The following is a 19,906-nucleotide window of genomic DNA, read 5'->3' on the forward strand; positions in this document are numbered from 1 at the left end:
GGCTGAGAATGGGCTGCTCGCTGCTGACTGCTGCACTCTGGAGGGGAGATAATACAGCACTGTTATATTTTATATTTAGAATTCCAGGAATACCAAACATTGTTCAAATCAGCAGTGGCCTGGCTGCAGAAGCACCTGACTGCTGAGTCTCTTCGGGCACACTGCTATGGGGCTCGTGCATTGGGGCTCTCTGCACTTCTAAGACACCCAACTCTCTGCAAAGTGCTGTAGTGTAGTCACTCTACCACCCCCACCTCACCTCTGTCAGTGTGGAGGAAGAGGCTGAAGCGTCTTGTGAATCACAGACCAGAGACCATGGAAAGGCAAAGCACAGAGACCATGGAAAGGCAAAGCACAGCTTTAGGAAAGAGCCCAGAGACCATGGAAAAGCAAAGCACAGCTTTAGGATAGAAAGCCCAGAGACAATGGAAAGGCAAAGCACAGCTTTAGGATAGAAAGCCCAGAGACAATGGAAAGGCAAAGCACAGAGACCATGGAAAGGCAAAGCACAGCTTTAGGATAGAAAGCCCAGAGACAATGGAAAGGCAAAGCACAGAGACAATGGAAAGGCAAAGCACAGCTTTAGGAAAGAGCCCAGAGACCATGGAAAGGCAAAGCACAGCTTTAGGAAAGAGCCCAGAGACCATGGAAAGGCAAAGCCCAGAGACAATGGAAAGGCAAAGCACAGCTTTAGGATAGAAAGCCCAGAGACAATGGAAAGGCAAAGCACAGCTTTAGGATAGAAAGCCCAGAGACAATGGAAAGGCAAAGCACAGAGACAATGGAAAGGCAAAGCACAGCTTTAGGAAAGAGCCCAGAGACCATGGAAGGCAAAGCACAGCTTTAGGAAAGAGCCCAGAGACCATGGAAAGGCAAAGCACAGCTTTAGGAAAGAGCCCAGAGACCATGGAAAGGCAAAGCCCAGAGACAATGGAAAGGCAAAGCACAGCTTTAGGATAGAAAACCCAGAGACCATGGAAAGGCAAAGCACAGCCTTAGGATAGAAAGCCCAGAGACAATGGAAAGGCAAAGCACAGCTTTAGGAAAGAGCCCAGAGACCATGGAAAGGCAAAGCACAGCTTTAGGATAGAAAGCCCAGAGACCATGGAAAGGCAAAGCCCAGAGACCATGGAAAGGCAAAGCACAGCTTTAGGATAGAAAGCCCAGAGACCATGGAAAGGCAAAGCCCAGAGACCATGGAAAGGCAAAGCACAGCTTTAGGATAGAAAGCCCAGAGACCATGGAAAGGCAAAGCCCAGAGACCATGGAAAGGCAAAGCACAGCTTTAGGATAGAAAACCCAGAGACCATGGAAGGCAAAGCACAGCTTTAGGATAGAAAGCACCGTGTCAGTAGCCGCTAAGCAAAGCCCAGGGTAACCTGCAGCACCAGTGTCGATCTTACCTCATTTCATCCTGGCAGCTCAGCTGTTTCAGACTTTTAGGTCTGGCTTGACGGCACAGCAGCCTGCACGCCTTTTTGTTACCCATTCTGTAAAATATTCATGCACTGCCCTTTGGCTTCACTAAGGGAAGCATTTTTCCTGCACCTCATCTAGTTATTCTCTGGGTATCCTTGTGCCACAAATGAAGGGCTTGATTTATAATGCATTATATATATTTTTTAATATCCCAACAGTACTCTGAATGATCAAACGCAAGTCAGATATATTCACCTCAAAACTTCCACAAATCACGCCTCTCTCCTTTCAGAACGAATAAAACATCCACCCAGTGCTAGCCAACCCCCTGTGCAGAAGCTGCGTAAACTCGACTTAATCAGTGCACTTCACTCACCGAAGCAGGAGTAAATCCATGGTCCCTGTTGCACGTAACATAATCATGGAGCAAAGCTTGAGTTATCCATAATCCAAAATTGCTTTTTAAAGTTATGTTTTTTATCTCAATACCCTGCCGGGCATTCTTAAGTTATTCTTATATCCTGCTAGCGAGGAGGCAAAATACAAGATGCAAACTGGCGTGAAGGGGAGTCTGACCTTTGATTAAGTTAACTGCCTGAGAAATAAGAGGCCCATTTACTATTCTTTCATGCAGTGCGACACAGCAAGGGACCTTGCTGCATTGAGGGAAAGTGAAGGACAAAAATGCTCCATATTTGCAAAGATCTGGAGTATTTCTGCTCTCTCTCCTTGTGCTGGTGCACTGTGTGCTGCCTAGCGTCAAAGTGTGCAAGGGTGCCCGAGCTATGGGCAGGATTGTTTTTGTGCAGGAAGGCTCATGCTCCACCCATGTAATGCCTACCTGACGCAGAGTAACACAAGGCAAAGATATATACACTGCGCTGCTTTACTTTGTATTTACTAAACCACACAAAGTGCTTTGCGTGGCTTACTAAATGCCAAACATTGTGTGTCACGGCTGCATCAAAAAAGTGATGCAATCCGACACAAAATCATAGTAAATCGAGACCTAAACGTGTATATATAGCTATGTCACGGGTTATCTTGGGGCTGAGGCTGTTAACCATACTTCTCTACAGTTATTATAAGTTAGTAAATATATATATATTTTGCACCAGTACACGGGTAACATCCCTTCAGGCACCACGCCAACACTGTTTGTTGATCTTTGATAACACATTAACACTAACAAAATTTGCGTAATTCACTTATGCGTAATTATGTGAAAAGTAAATCATCTTTTCATGCTATATTTAGTGCAGAGTGTAACCGCGTGTGAACTTCTCCATAATGATGCAGTTTAACAGCACATATAATCATGTTCTTGTTTTCCCCATGTGTTTGACGTAATTTATTTTTTACTGAGAATTGCATTTTTTTTTTTTACTGCAAATCATGCATAATTATGTGAAGTCTAGAATTTGACTCCGGTTCCGTTCTAGATGCATGGGTTGCTCCTTGTTGTAATAAATATAATTACATGAATTGCGACAGTCGTGTATTTGGGAAGTAACAAAAATTCACACGACTATGCTAATTCAAATTTTGGCCAGGCGCCATAAACAGGACAGCTGCCAGCTGAGGTATCTCAGTAAGTTCATAGTGAACTATAGCACCTTGATTTCTATGGATTGCTTTGTCTGTTTCTCACTAGATGCTCCTCTTTTCTAGGACGAGCAGTTAAGATGTAACGGCTAGGGTGGACAAACAAAAACAGCAGGTAAAGCTTCGTAAGTGAAGCCTCATGTGATGTTAAAAACCAGCGCCGGACTGGGAACCCATAGCAGCCATGGCACATTTTGTCAAACCAGCCTCCGTAGCCTACATAGTGAGCGAGCCTGACCACTACAGTGGGGCTTCGGAGGTTCTCCCCCTCCAAGAAAATGTGGAATAAATGGCAAACTGTGCATTCTACGTCACATTTTCGATTATGTATTCAAATGCATTAGTTTTTAAAGCATCGTAAATGATGACCTTACAGTGCACCAGGATATGGCATTCTTTATTGGGTTGGGGTCTTCAATAATTCCTTCACCGTCACCCTCTAACAGTGCCTCTCATCTTTCCATAGCCCATCTATCACATGTATTTCATTTGTTTTATAGCGCCTCTCTTGCCAGTGTAGGGTGTGTTGGAGCACTCTACATTACATTCACAATGTCAATAAATCATGCATGTGTAAATCAGTTTATAGAAAATTATACATAAGACAAAGGGGATTACAAGGTAGGTATTTTCTTTTTTTTTTTGGGGTGCTTAGCCTGAGGAAGCTTAAACTCAGGATTTAGAACGTAACAAAGTTGTAGGAAAGTGCCCGCTTTCTTGGCATGGTTACCGCCATTTTCTGCCTATTGTCAGTGTGTTTGACTGTGTCCACTGGGATCTTGCTAACCAACACCATAGTGGTTATGCTCTCTCCTGTAAATTTTGCTAACTGTACCTTTTTCCTTCCACAATTGGCATACTAGTCCCCCCCTATGTAAGTCCCTAGTATATGGTACATAGGTACCCAGGGCATTGGGGTCCCAGGGGATCCCTATGGGCTGCATCAGTTATTCTGCCACCCACAGGGAGCACATGCAAAAGGGTTCTGCAGGCCTGCCATTGCATTCTGTGTGAAATGGGTGCATGCACCCGTTTCCACAACAGGTCACTGCTCCAGGTCACTATAAAACACCCATATGGTAGGCCCTCTCAGCCCAGAGAGCTGGGTGCAGGTACCTGTGTGTGAGGGCACCCCTGCACTAGCATGGGTGCCCCCACAAATTCCAGGCCCATTTTACTGGACTTCTTGAGTGGGGGGGATGCCATTTTACACATGTACTGGGCATAGGTCACTACCTATGTCCAGCTACATAATGGTAACTCCGAACCCAGGAATGTTTGGTATCGAACATGTCGGAATCATACCCCAATACTGTTGCAAGTATAGGAAGTATGATTCAATGCACTCTGGGGGCTCCTTAGAGGACCCTCAGCATTGCTACCACCAGTCTTACAGGGTTTTCCTGGCAGGTAGCTGTGGATGACCAGCCAAGGCTTACCTATGAGACCTGCGAAGCTCATGCAAAACCACTGTAGTCACACGGCACTTACACACATGAAAGAAAACACTCAGTTGTAAAAAAATAAAGGTACTTTATTTTTGGAACACAATACCACAAAGTACTAGAGAGGCAACCCTCCAATAGGAGGTAAGTAATACACTAATTATATACACTAGTAAACAGTAATGGGCACAGAAAAGGTAAAAAAAACTGTGCAAATAGCAATAAACAATAGTGACCCTGTCACCAGGCTGGTTGCTCCCCCCATCTGCCACGCAGCCCCCTGTGGGTTGAACCTCTGTTGCCGCTTTTGCCGCCTAACTACTCGCTCCCTTTTTTCTGTACCCCTGCGCTTGGCTTCTGTGCCACTTCGTTTTTTCATTCTGTGCCCCTGTGTTTTGCTTTCTGTACCCCTGTGCTCTGTTGTCCCTCTCCCGCTGTCTTTTCCCGCCGTTTTTTCCCCGGGTTTTCCCCTGGGTTTTTCCCTTGCTGCTGAGCCCCTGCTGCCCCGCCCCCTTCACTCCCATTGGCCGCCCCGCTCCCACCTCCCAGCTGCTCCTCCCTCCCTCTGCCCTCACATGGAGGCCGCGAAGCGGTGGTAGAGAACGACCTTTGTCCCTGTCACCAGGCAGGTCGCTCCCCCCATCTGCCACGCAGCCCCGTGTGGGTTGAACCTCTGTTGCCGCTTTTGCCGCCTGACTACTCGCTCCCTTTTTTCTGTACCCCTGCGCTTGGCATCTGTGCCACTTCGTTTTTTCATTCTGTGCCCCTGTGTTTTGCTTTCTGTACCCCTGTGCTCGGTTGTCCCTCTCCCGCCTCTCACCTTCAGAAAACCCACCACACACCACCGCACCCAACAGCTACCACGCCGCTGCTGGGGCAAGGTCACTGAGGACCAACTGACTACCGCCCTCGCCCTGAGACCACCCACTGACCCAGACACCGCCGCGACCAACCTCACACAGTGGATCAACGACTGCGCCAACACCCTCGCCCCTCTCAAGACCTTTACAACTAACAACACCAACAAGAAAGCCGCCTGGTTCACCGAGGACCTCCGGATCTCCAAGCACACCTGTCGGAAGCTGGAGAAGTAATGGCTCCACGACCGAACACCAGGCAACCACACAGCCCTCAAGAGCTCCACCCGCAGACATCACCAACTCATCAGGACCGCCAAGAAGACCGCCTTCAAGGACCGCCTAGACAACAATGCACACAACACCAAAGAGCTCTTCAGCATTGTGAAAGAACTCTCCAACCCCAGCTCCATCACTGTAGGAAGTTGGCTCTGTATGCACTATTTCAAAGTAAGGAATAGTATGCACAGAGTCCAAGGGTTCCCCTTAGGGGTAAGATAGTGGCAAAAAGAGATCATTCTAATGCTCTATTTTGTGGTAGTGTGGTCGAGCAGTAGACTTATCAAAGGAGTAGTGTTAAGCATTTGTTGTACACACACAGGCAATAAATGAGGAACACACACTCGGAGACAATTCCAGGCCAATAGCTTTTTGTATAGAAAAATATATATTTTCTTAGTTTATTTTAAGAACCACAGGTTCAAATTTTACATGTAATACTTCAAATGAAAGGTATTGCAGGTAGGTACTTTAGGAACTTTGAATAATCAAAATAGCATATATACTTTTCACATAAATCACATATAGCTATTTTAAAACTAGACACAGTGCCATTTTCACAGTTCCTAGGGGGAGTAAGAGTTTGTTAGTTTTTGCAGGTAAGTAAACCACCTACGGGGTTCAAGTTTGGGTCCAAGGTAGCCCACTGTTGGGGGGTTCAGAGCAACCCCAAAGTTACCACACCAGCAGCTCAGGGCCGGTCAGGTGCAGAGGTCAAAGAGGTGCCCAAAACGCATAGGCTTCAATGGAGAAGGGGGTGCCCCGGTTCCAGTCTGCCAGCAGGTAAGTACCCGCGTCTTCGGAGGGCAGACCAGGGGGGTTTTGTAGGGCACCGGGGGGGACACAGGTCAGCACATAAAGTACACCCTCAGCAGAACGGGGGCGGCTGGGTGCAGTGTGCAAACACGCGTCGGGTTTCCAATAGAAATCAATGGGAAACCAAGGGGTCTCTTCGGCGATGCAGGCAAGGGGGGGGGGTCCTCGGGGTAGCCACCACCTGGGCAAGGGAGGGGGCCTCCTGGGGGTCACTCCTGCACTGGAGTTCCGATCTTTCAGGTCCTGGGGGCTGCGGGTGCAGAGTAGCAAGTCTCCCGCTTCCGGCGGGAAACGCAGTTGTTTTAAAGTTGCTCCTTTGAAACAAAGTTGCAGTCTTGGGTGAACAGGGCCGCTGTCCTCTGGAGTTTCTTGGTCCTTCTAGAGCAGGGCAGTCCTCTGAGGATTCAGAGGTCGCTGGTCCCTGGGGAGAGCGTCGCTGGAGCAGTGTCTTTAGAAGGGGGGAGACCGGCCAGTAGAGCTGGGGCCAAAGCAGTTGGTGTCTCCGTCTTCTCTGCAGGGTTTTTCAGCTTAGCAGTCCTCTTCTTCTTAGGTTGCAGGAATCTGAGTTCCTAGGTTCAGGGGAGCCCCTAAATACAGAATTTAGGGGTGTGTTTAGGTCTGGGAGGGCTGTAGCCAATGGCTACTAGCCCTGAGGGTGCCTACACCCTCTTTGTGCCTCCTCCCAAGGGCAGGGGTCACATTCCTATCCCTATTGGGGGAATCCTCCATCTGCAAGATGGAGGGTTTCTAAAAGTCAGAGTCACCTCAGCTCAGGTTGCCTTAGGGGCTGTCCTGACTGGCCAGTGACTCCTCCTTGTTTTTCTCATTATCTCCTCCGGCCTTGCCGCCAAAAGTGGGGCCGTGGCCGGAGGGGGCGGGCAACTCCACTAGCTGGAATGCCCTGGGGTATTGTAACAAAGGGGGTGAGCCTTTGAGGCTCACCGCCAGGTGTTACAGTTCCTGCAAGAGGGAGGTGATAAGCATCTCCACCCAATACAGGCTTTGTTTCTAGCCACAGAGTGACAAAGGCACTCTCCCCATGTGGCCAGCAACATGTCTCGAGTGTGGCAGGCTGCTAAAACTAGTCAGCCTACACGGGTAGTTGGTTAAGGTTTCAGGGGGCACCTCTAAGGTGCCCTCTGGGGTGTATGTTACAATAAAATGTACACTGGCATCAGTGTGCATTTATTGTACTGAGAAGTTTGATACCAAACTTCACAGTTTTCAGTGTAGCCATTTTGGTGCTGTGGAGTTCGTGCATGATAGACTCCCAGACCATATACTCTTATGGCTACCCTGCACTTACAATGTCTAAGGTTTTGCTTAGACACTGTAGGGGAACAGTGCTCATGCACTGGTGCCCTCACCTATGGTATAGTGCACCCTGCCTTAGGGCTGTAAGGCCTGCTAGAGGGGTGACTTATCTATACTGCATACGCAGTGTGAGGTTGGCATGGCACCCTGAGGGGAGTGCCATGTCGACTTACTCGGTTTGTCCTCACCAGCACACACAAGCTGGCAAGCAGTGTGTCTGTGCTGAGTGAGGAGTCCCCAGGGTGGCATAAGACATGCTGCATCCCTTAGAGACCTTCCCTGGCATCCGGGCCCTTGGTACCGGGGGTACCAGTTACAAGGGACTTACCTGGATGCCAGGGTGTGCCAATTGTGAAAACAAAAGTACAGGTTAGGGAAAGAACACTGGTGCTGGGGCCTGGTTAGCAGGCCTCAGCACACTTTCAAATCAAAACTTAGCATCAGCAAAGGCAAAAAGTCAGGGGGTAACCATGCCAAGGAGGCATGTCCTTACAATCACCAACGACATCCCGCCATCTCAAGACCTGTGCGACTCCCTGGCCACCTTCTTCCACCGCAAGATCACCGACATCCACGACAGCTTCAACCCCGACCCCCCCGCACCCACCACCGAGTCCACCACCCCTGCGACTACCACTCGCACCAGTCGCCTGACCGTCTGGTCCAGCGTCAGCGACGAATACACCATCAAAACCATGAACTCCATCCACTCCGGATTCCCATCGGACCCCTGCCCTCACCACGTCTTCAACAAAGCCAGCGCAGCCATCGCGCCCCACCTCCGGAAAACAATCAACTGTTCCTTCGAGACAGCAGCCTTCCCAGAAAGCTGGAAGCACGCCAAGATCAATGCCCTTCTGAAGAAGCCCAAGGCGGACCCCAAGGACCTCAAGAACTTCCGGCCCATCTCCCTGCTCCCTTTTCCGGCAAAAGTGACCGAGAAGATTGTCAACAAACAGCTGACCCGCTACCTCGAAGTCAACAACATCCTGGACCCTTCCCAATCCGGTTTTCGCAGTAACCACAGCACCGAGACCGCCCTCATCGCCGCCACTGACGACATCCGGACCCTGATGGACAAAGGAGAAACAGCCGCCCTCATCCTCCTGGACCTATCAGCAGTCTTTGACACGGTCTGCCACCGCACCCTATCAGCACGCCTCCATGACGCGGGTATCCAAGAGAACGCCCTGGCCTGGACCACATCCTTCCTCTCCGGCAGAACCCAGAGCGTCCGCCTTCCGCTCCAAAACCACTGAGATCATCTGCGGCGTCCCACAGGGATCCTCCCTCAGTCCGACACTGTTCAATATCTACATGGCCCCCCTCGCCCACGTCACACGACAACACAACCTCAACATCATCTCCTACGCCGACGACACCCAGCTGATCATATCCCTCACCGAAGATCCCCACACCGCCAAAGCTAACCTCCACCGAGGAATGAAGGCCGTAGCCGACTGGATGAAGGACAGCAGACTGAAGCTGAACTCAGACAAGATGGAGGTCCTCATTCTCGGACCCACCCCATCAGCCTGGGACGACTCTTGGTGGCCCACGTCACTAGGCACACCGATCACACACGCAACCTGGGGGTCATCCTCGACTCCACTCTCTCCATGACCAGGCAAGTCAACGCCGTCTCCGCGTCCTGCTTCAACACCCTCCGTATGCTCTGCAGGATCTTCAAATGGATCCCCCTCGACACAAGAAAAACCGTTACCCGGGCCCTCATCACCAACAGACTCGACTACGGGAACGCCCTCTACTCAGGAATTACAAACAAGCTCCTGAGACGACTCCAATGCATCCAGAACGCTGCGGCCCGACTCATCCTCGATGTCCCCCGCCGCAGCCACATCACACTCCACCTGAGAGGCCTGCACTGGCTCCCCGTCAACAAAAGGATCACCTTCAAGCTCCTGATCCACGCACACAAAGCACTGCACAACACCGGACCCACCTACCTCAACAACCGACTCAGCTTCCACACCCCCACCCGAAGCCTCCGCTCAACCAACCTCACCCTCGCCACAGTCCCCCCGCATCTGAAAAACCACTGCAGGCGGCAGATGCTTCTCCTACCTCGCCGCCAAGACCTGGAACACTCTCCCCACCATCCTACGACAGACCCAGGACCTGCTGGCCTTCAGAAGACTCCTCAAGACCTGGCTCTTCGACCAGTAGCACCCTCCCCCCCCAGCGCCTTGAGACCCTCGCGGGTATGTAGCGCGCTTTACAAATGCAGTGATTGATTGATTGAGGAGCCCACACCATATACTAAAACAATGGAATGCGAACACAGGACCCCCCCACCTAGGTAAGTGGAATGTGTAGAGGGGAGTACTAGAAAATCACAGACTTAAGTAACAATACTCCCCAGCGACCAGGAAAGCAGGAGTAAATCACTGGAATTTCTCCAAACCACCCAAAAAGAAGGAAAAGAAGACACCCACACAAGACTGCAAGAAACCAGGGGTGGATTTCTGGAGAAGCCCTGTGGAGAGAGAGGACCAAGTCCAAAAGTGTCAATGGAGTCCAGGAGGAGTAGGAGCCACTACCCACCCAGTTGTACTTGAGAAGTTGGTCAACAGTGAGGAAGAACAGGTCAGCACTGGAGGCGGAGAAGAGTTCCTGATGGATGCGGAAGATGTCCCATGTTGGAGTGAAGATTGCAGATGGGTGTTGGTGCAGGAATTCCACCAACAAGCCTTGGCAAATTTGCGGTTAGTGGAAAATGTGAAGTTGCTGGGGTCTAGCAAGGCCCATGAGGACTCAACCCAGGAGGGGACCAAGAAAGAAAGAAAGAAAGAGAGACACACACACCACATGAGCAAAAACAGCACCCACAGGACGGGGACACAGAAGTTGCAGAAGGAGCCCACGCAGCAATACAGAAAGGGATACCCTGTCGCAGGAGAACCACGCAGAGGGCTGTGCATCACAGGATGGAGTGCTGTGGACTGGAGCTACACGTCGCCTGAAGATCCCTTGGAGGAGATGCAAACAGGCCTTGGCAGCTGCAAGAGATGCAGTGCACAGGGGTGCTGTCCTGTGTGGCAAGGCAAAGACTTATCTCCACCAAAGTTGGACAGCTGGCAGAGAGGACCAAGAGGACTACTCTGGACATCATTGCAGTTGGTGCGTGCGGAAGCAGGGGAATGACTCACTTCACTCCAAAAGAGATTCCTTCTTTCTTGTATTGCAGACTGAAGACACACCACTCTCAGTGGATGCACAGCCGGTGGAAATGCTGCAATTGCTGGCAGGAGCCCTGAAAACAATGTTGCAGAAGAGTTCTTCTTGGAGGTTCCAATCGCAGTTCCGGTGGCAACAAGGTGAAGTGGAGATTGCAGAGGAGTCTTGCTGGCATCTTGCAAGCCAAATCTGAGGACCCATCCAAGAGGAAGACCCTAAATAGCCCTGAAAGGGGGATTGGTCACCTAACCAGGTGAGCACCTATCAGGAGGGGGCTCTGATGTCACCTGCCTTGTCTGACCACTCAGATGCTCCCAGAGTTTCCTGCCAACCTTGGAATCAAGATGGCACTACCAAGAGACCCTCTGGAGGAGCTCTGGGCACCACCCCTGGGGTGGTGATGGACAGGGGAGTGGTCACTCCCGTTTCCATTGTCCACTTTTGGTGCCAGAACAGGGAGTGGGGGGGTCCCTGAATCGGTCTGGACTGGTTTATGCATGGAGGACACCAAATGTGCCCTTCAAAGCATACCAGTGGCTTGGGGAGGCTACCCCTCCCAAGTCAGCCACACCAATTTCCAACGGGAGAGGGTGTTACCTTCCTCTCCCAAAAGAAATCCTTTGTTCTCCTTCCTTGACTTGAGCTGATTAAGCAGCAGGAGGAAAGAAACCTGTCTGAGGGGTGGCAGCAGCTTGGGCTGCCCAGAAAACCCCAGAGAGCTGGTAGGAGCAATGTTTGGGGTCCTCTAAGGAGCCCCCAGAGTGCATGGATTCATACTTCCAAAACTGGTAACAGTATTAGGGTATGATTCTGACATGTTTGATACCAAGCATGCCTAGGTTCGGAGTTAACATTAAGTAGCTGGATATAGGTAGTGACATGTCCACTACACACGTAAAACAGCGTCCCCGCACTCACAAAGTCCACGAAAATGGAGCTGGTGTTTGTGGGGGCACCTCTGCTCGTGCAGGGGTGCCCACACACACACAGGTACCTGCACCCTGCTCTACCCTCCACTCAAGATGTATGACACCAAGTCAGGATCTGGCATGCTGCTGAGTCGTAAGACGGTGGAGAAGCTCCATCTGGTGTCATTCACCTTTAGCGTGCACCTCGGGATTGTCTATGATCTTGGCTCGGAATTCTCACAGCTCTTCGAAGGCAGTGGGTGCCTAAAAGGGAGGTTTGTCAACCTCCACATCAGTCAATCAATTCAACCTGTGGCCTTGAAGCATCAGCAGGTCGGTTTTACTTGCGGCCCAAAGTAGAAGAGTAGCTGAGGAAGTTAGAACAAGCTGATATTGAACGGGTGGAAGGGCCGACACCATGGGTGTCACCCATAGTAATCACTAGCAAACCAAAGCAGACAGGTGAAGTAAGACATGTGAATGCCTAATAAGGCCATCCGGAGAAGGCGTCACCTGACACAGACCATTGATGACATTGAGGCCGAGGTGAATGGGTCTTGATGGTTTTCCAAGATGGACCTCCGGACAGGTTATCACTGCTGCTGCAGGCCCCGGAGTCACACGCCATCACCACATTTTCAATGCATGTTGGGCTCCGGAGGTACAAATGCCTCAGTTTTGGCACCCTATAGTGCAGCTGAGGTCTTTCATGATACCATCTGCGGAGTGCTGGCAGGACTGAAGGGGGTCATTAATGGCAGAGACGACATTCTGGTATATGCCTGCACCATCAAAGAGCATCTTGAGAGGCTACGAGCCACCTTCATGTGGCTGCGAGACAATGGTTTGACACTTCCATCAGAAAAGTGTGCATACCTACAGCCGGAAATTGCGTTCTTTGGATATCACTTCTCAGAGAACTAAGTCATGCCAGACAAAGTCAGAGATATCCAATCTGCGCCGGCTCCCACCTCTGTCACCGGAGTTTCCTGGGTATGGTCACATACTGTGGGAGGTTTATCCAGGACCTTACCTCACTTACGGCCCCTCTCCGGGAACTAACCAAATCCGATGTAAGCTGGGAATGAGGACCCGCCCAAGAAGGTGCGTTTCAAGCCACCAAACAGGTACTGTCAGCCCACACAACTGATGTTTACTTCAACCCATCCAAAGACTTTGAGCTCTCAGTTGATGCCAGTCCCAAAGGACTTGGAGAGGTGTTGTCTCAAAAGGGGAGTAATGGAGAGTGGGCCCCTTTAGCCTATGCCAGTCGGGCACTGAAACTCTGAACAGTGATATTTGCACATTGAAAAGGAGGCCATCGCTGTCCACTGGGGCTGCCGTCACTTCCACCTCTACTTATATGGTCAACCCTTCACCGTCCACACTGACCACAAACATCTTATACCGCTGTTCAGTGGGTCATCATCCAAGCCACCTCCCCCTATCGAGAAGGGGATTCTCCAACTTCAAGAATACCGGTTCTCTGTAGTTTACCGTCCAGAGGCTCAGAATCCAGTGGATTATCTCTCTCGACATGCCCAACCAGCTACAGCAAGTGAAGAGTTGGATGCAGAGGAAGTTGATGAGTCAGTACGAAGGGTGGTTGAATGGTCCCAGTCCCAGTCCCAGCCCCTGCCTATTTCTCTGAAGGAAATCAGAACAGCAACCCAGACTGACAAGTGCCTGGAACTGGCCATCTTAGCTGTCACCACAGGGAAGTGGCACACTGTGACACACAATAAATCCAGAAGGACGGAAGAGGCGCATTTGATGCTGTCCTCACTCTATTCAGTCCGGCAGAAACTGGTGCTATCCCCCAAATTATGTTTATTACGGGGCCCGTGTTTGGTGATCCCATTGTTACTGCAGCAGTGAGTGGTGGATCTTGTCCACTTGGCACACCAGGGGATCGTGAAGACAAAAGCATGACACAGGTGTAAAGTATGGTTCCCTGGGCTAGACGAGCATGTGGAGTGCACATTGAGACACTGTCACATCTGCCAAACAGTTGGCCCTGCTGATCCCCCGGCGCCCATCATCACTGAGCCCATTCCTTTGGCTCCATGGCACTGGGCAAGTGTGGACTTTGGAAGCCTACCTGACAGGCAACACATGTTGGTCGTCATTGATGATTTTTCAAGGTATCCAGAAGTAGAGATCCTAGACTCGATCACCAATGCCCAAACTGTGCCATGCCTCGAGAAAATCATGGCCACCCGTGGCCTTATCCAAGAACTCAGGACTTAATGGTCTGCCTTTCTCAAGCCAAGTCTTTGCTGGTTACCTAGCCTCCCGGAGCATTTGCCATATTAAGATCACTCCTCGCTGGCCACAAGTAAATGGAGAGGCTGAACGATTCATGAGTGCCCTTAATAAACATTGAGGCCCTCATTATAACTTTGGCGGTAACTGCCGCCTACTGCCATGGTGACTGCTGCCAACATACCGTCGCCGTGGCTACCAGCCGCCCACCCGACCGTAGACCGAATTCTTCCAGAAGGCTGGCGGAATACCATCGGCGGTAAGGTGGCGCTGCTGCCAGCAGCAGCGTCACGCCAGCAAAACACCGCTGACCGTATCATGAGCCATGATACGGCCTGGCGGTGTTTTGCTGGCGGACGCTGCTGCTGGCAGCAGCGCCGCATCCCTTCTCCTGCCGGAGGATCCCCTGCAAGCAGGTAAGTCAGGTTCTCTGACAGGGGTGGGGGTTGGTGTGTGCAGGTGTGTGTGTTGTGTGTGCGTGTGTGTGTGTGTGTGGTGACTGTTTTGTATGCATGCATGCAGGAGTGAGTCACGTTGAATGTGTGCATGAATGACTGAATGTGAGTGTGTGTTGTGAATGCATGTGTGCGACAATGTATGTTGATGTGTGTTGTGGTGTGTGGGTATGTATGTGTGCATGCGTGGGTGGATGTGGGTATGCGTGTGTGTATGATTGTGTATGTGTGCGCGCGTGGGTGTGTAAGTGTGTGGGGGAGGGAGAGGGTGTGGGAGACCCCTATCAGTGTCAGGGAAGTAATTCCCTGGCACAGATAGTGCCTACCACCATGGTTTTCGTGGCAGTATGCTTGCCACGAAAACCATGGTGGTAGGCGGGGTCATAATCCAGAGGGTAGGATTGTGACGCTCGCCTGGCTGAAGACCGAAGTCTCCAGCCCAGCGGCCGTTACCACCCTGGTGGACGGAGTGGTACTTTGGCGGTTTGGCTTGAGCCCAGTGTCTTCTGCATGAACTGGATGGTGAGTGACACTATTACCCACTATGAAGGTCCCTCGGTCTTGCAAGATCAAGTATCTGACACTGCGGCAACACTGTGTTCGCAATGATCGCATGTCCCAGAAGAGACGTGCTCAAGACCATTACATTTAAGTGGGTGATCTGGTATTAGCCAAGAATCGACATCCTGGGGGGGAAATTCAGGCTCCTGTTTTTAACCCATCCTGGGGACTGTGAGTCAATTGAGAGGGACCATGGTCACAGCTTGGCGAGTAGATGAATCTTTAACAAGGAATGTGTCATTTTTCAAACTATACCGGTTCATGGGGCCAGTGCCTGACTGTGAGATTAGTGATTCCCCAGACCTGCCCATGAACAATAGAGAAGCGAGGCTCTCCTGTCCCTGGGCTGGAGGAAGCAATGACCTTGTCACTGATGACCGACATGCAGTATTGCCGTGCCTTGTGACCGACAACTTAACCCGGTCCGGGGTTTGTGAAGAAAGAGGCACTTTACAATCAGATCTGATGCCGTCTGCTGAGGAGGTTGTCATCCAAAGGCAAGGTACTAGTAGATACCACCTCAGACATAGGCCCAAGGCATCCACCAAGCTGAGAGATTTTGTTCAGATGTGAGCTGTGTATGTTGCCTTGCTGCCATGCGGGCTCCTTCCTGCATGGTGACTTTTTGTGAAGAAGAGGGGGGCATATTTGAATCTTTTATGTTTGGTATCTGGATGTGTTTAGTTTTCACCATGCTGGGTGGATTATCCAGGTGTTGTTTGTTTTCTGTTTTATTGTTGTGGGTAGAGGAGGAATGTTATGTTCAGGCCACACCACCATCATGGGCTCCCCGCCCGTTCATATCGGATTGTTCCCCTGTCCCTAGTGAGCAGATGGTATGCCCCTGGCGAAAGGGATCGCGCCACTGGCAGTTCTTACTACTAGCATTATGAGTGCGTGTCATCTTTGACCGAGTAAGGTGGGCCTCAACTCGACACCACCGGTGTCACAACAGGCTATCATTAGCATGGCCTATCCTGCCATGGTTGGCTGCATCTGCCATGACGCGGTGGGGAAAAATCCATATAGACGGAAAAAATTATATCTAAAGATCACTGCTATCAATAAGTATTTGGGTCAGCTTTGTATAGCTTTTAGACAATCTATTTTACCCTGGAATGCAGGACAGGCAGTGTTGATAAAATGGTGTTGCTTTCTTCTCTAACCATCAATCAGTGGTCAGTGATATTTTCTATAGGAACCGGTGATTGTTTTTTTTTGTGTTTTTTTTTCAAACATAATTTTTCTACAGCATTAGATCTCTTCTGTAGGAATGTGTGTGAACATGTCACAAAACCTGGGTAATGTTAAAACGCACCACATAATTTGCCTTCAAATACAAAATGTACCACCTAATTTAGACGGCCTCCTACATTCGCGGTAATTCATCGCTGCATAGTTCCAGTGGCTACGCATTTAGCATATAACAGATAAAAACCTCTTCCAAATGTAGAGCCCATAATTCTGCACTGACTCCACTGTTTTCCCAGTTTACGCCAGAATGACATTTTAACTCCTTCGCCTGCCTACATCCACGACAGAACTTCTTGTCCCTTGGTCCTTTTGGTAGGCGAGGCGGCCAGTACACTGACCACCCCCTCCGTTTCCTCCCACTAGGAAGGGCGTGGAACACTCTCCCCTCCTGCCAAGTCTGGGATTGGGACAAAAGACTTGACCACTGCTCCATCTGACATGGCCATCAGAATATGCATGCCCTTGTTCAGCCCACTGTTTCTCTGAATTGGTTCATTGTGCTAGTTGGGACTTTTCTCTGTTCTTTGCAGACCCCAATGTCTGATTCATTATGCATGCTAGAGCTACAACAGTGGTCTCTGTAGGCTTCAAGGCGCCTGCTGTTCTTCCGGGATTGTAGTTTGAGGCTGTAGGTGGTACCGTGGGATTATCCACTCTTGTCCTAATGGCTCAAAGTACAAAGCCATTATTTAAAAATATATATAAACCTCCAGTATCTCACAGAAGGTTTGCACCGGTGAACATTCCTTCGAATCAAATGTGTTGCTTTTATATCACTCAGTGGAGCAAATGGTACTTGAACCAGGCAAAACATGGGACAAACTGAGTTCACTGTATAAGTACTGGGGTGTGGCTATAATACAGTACTGTTGCAAATGTGGATCTGTATGTGGTGCAAAATCAGCTCGCGCTATCGTACTGCAAACAATGCATTAGGATTTATTTTGTCAAGATCCCTTAAAATGATTTCTAACCAGTACATGTATTGCATAGGGTTTCGTGATCTGCAGTCTGATTTTTTTTATCCTAGTCCAAAACCTTTGTGATAAGGACTGGAACCAGATGTTTTTTTCCTGTTCCATATTGGAAAACCTGTTACTATTTCTGTTTTTGATAAACAGTTGTTACCAAGGGAGAGACAGTAGGCGCGTGCATATCAAAACAACCATTGGCGAACTTGCAACTTTTTAATGTTATTTTTTACAAACGTCTGCAAAAACAAAATACTGCGAAAAAACGAAAAAAAGGATTAGCCCAGCATACCAGGTGGACTTTTTTTCCTTCAGCTGTGCATATGTGATCAGGAAAAATTCCATTGTGTAGGACAGCAGTGGATTTATTGGGGTGACCCTTTGTCACAAGCTATATGATGATGTGGGTGGAGGTAACATGTGTCCATTAGGACTGCCCAACACTGCTGCATCGTAGGAAGGAGTTGAAAATGCACCTCTTTAAAGAAAACTGTATCAAAATGCAGTAACATTACCTGTCCGCTCCAAGAATTCATCTACCAAGAGTATCACTTGTTGAATGGAAGCTAGCCTTTCATCCAGCACAGCGTTCCACTCTCTTGTGTTCTACTGAGTTACACATATATTTAAACAGATGACTGGGTGAAGAGGGCTGGTCAAAAGCCTCTCTCTGTCTGTACATATGTATTTGTAAAACCTCTTTATAACTATTTTTAAGAAAAACAAGAGGCTGGCAAAACATGAGGATTAGTATGTGCTGAGTTAACAAAAAGTGACAACTTTCCTCTGGACCCTGTGTTATCATCGATTTCCAAGTGCATGGTACATAATTCTGAGGGTCGATCCTGTAAATTTCACCAGAACCCCGAGGTAGAATTGTATGCCTACCCAACGCAATTCCCAAACATACATGATATTATTTCCCACAGAGCTGCATGTCTGGTTTATTTCCTGTAAATTCGCATGCTGAGGGTGTTGCGTGGAGACCTTGCATTTCTGAAGTGGTTCTTGAAAGTCTGCTTATTTGAGGTACTTCCTTCAGAACTGCATGCGCGGACTATTTTCTGCACGGCTGCATCTTTGGGCTGGTTCTCACAAGCGAGCATGTCTGGAGTATTTTATGCAGGCTACCTTCTTTGAGGAATTGCTGACTGAGCTGCAAATTCTGTGAAGTTTCTGAAGCAGAGCTGCAAATTTGGAGCATTTTCAGCAAAGGTGCAAGTAGAAGTATTTTATGGAAATATGCACTTTTTGCAGTATTTCCAGCAGCGCTACATGTAATAGTATTTCATGTAGACTGATATGTTTGTTGTAGATCTTGCAGGCCACGTTTAGAGTTCTCCCTGCAGATCTCTGTGCTTGGATTATTCCACACAGATCTGGAGCATGTTCTGCACACCTGCATGCTTGGAGTATTTCCGGCATATATGTGTGTCTGCGGTATATGCTACAGAACTGCAAGTCGGAAGCATTTCCTGTTGACATGCATGTTTGTGGTATTTTCTTCCGACTTGGATGTGTGGGTACTTCCTGCAGATCTGCATGTTTAGAGTATTTTAGAGGTTGTTGCCTTCCTGGGACTCTACACCTTTCAATCAAGAAAAAAAGCCTTTGTATCAGGCTGCAATGCTTGTCTCAGTGCATCAGCTGCCTCTCTTCATGAGGCAGCAATGCCTGCCTCTGTGCATCAGGGTCCAGCGGGGTAGAGTGCATGCCTGTATGCAGCATGTCTCTTTGCCACAGGCTGCAGCACTGCCTCTGTGCTGCAGGGTGCAGAGCCTATCTCTGAGCATCAGACTGCAGCAACTGTCTTTTTTACATCAGGCTGCAGCAACCGCTTCTCTGCATCAGGCTACGGTAGAGTGCAATGTCTGCTTCTGCACATCAGACTGCAGCATGCTGCAGCATATCCCTTGGTGCATCAGGCTGCAGTAGCTGTCTCTTTGCATCAGGCTGCAGCAGGGTACAGTACCTGCCTCTGTGCAGTAGCATGCAGTGTCTGTCTCTTTGCACCAGCCTACAGCGCCTTTGTCTGTGCATCAGGCCTGAGCATGAAGTACTTGTCTCTTTGTAGTAGGCTGCAGTGCCTACCTCTGTGCAGCAGACTGAAGCACCCGTCTCTGTGCATCATGTGGCAGTAGGCTGCAGCTCTTGCCTCTCTGCTGAATGCCTGCCTCTTTGCATCGGGTTGCGGAATACTGCAGTGCCTGCCTCTGTGCATCAGGCTGCAGTGCATATCTCTTGTGCATACCTGCAGCATGCTTCTGCGCCTATGTCAGTGCATCAGGCTGCAGCAGGGTGCTGCACCTGTCTTTGTGCATCATTGCAACACCTGTCTCTGGGAATCAGGCTGCAGCATCTCCCTCTGTTCATCAGGCTATAGCTAGACTCTGTGCAGTAGCACACACCTCCTGTCTTTGTGCAGCAGGGTGCACCTCCTCTATGTGTCCAGCAGCAGACACCTGCAGGTGCAGGAGGGTGCTCCTCCTGCCTCTGTGCATCAGGATGCAGTGCCTTCCTCTGCGCAGCAGTGTGCACCTACTTTCTCTGCGCAGCAGG

This window comes from Pleurodeles waltl, chromosome 12 (assembly GCF_031143425.1).
Source record: "Pleurodeles waltl isolate 20211129_DDA chromosome 12, aPleWal1.hap1.20221129, whole genome shotgun sequence".
Taxonomy (NCBI): Eukaryota; Metazoa; Chordata; class Amphibia; order Caudata; family Salamandridae; genus Pleurodeles; species Pleurodeles waltl.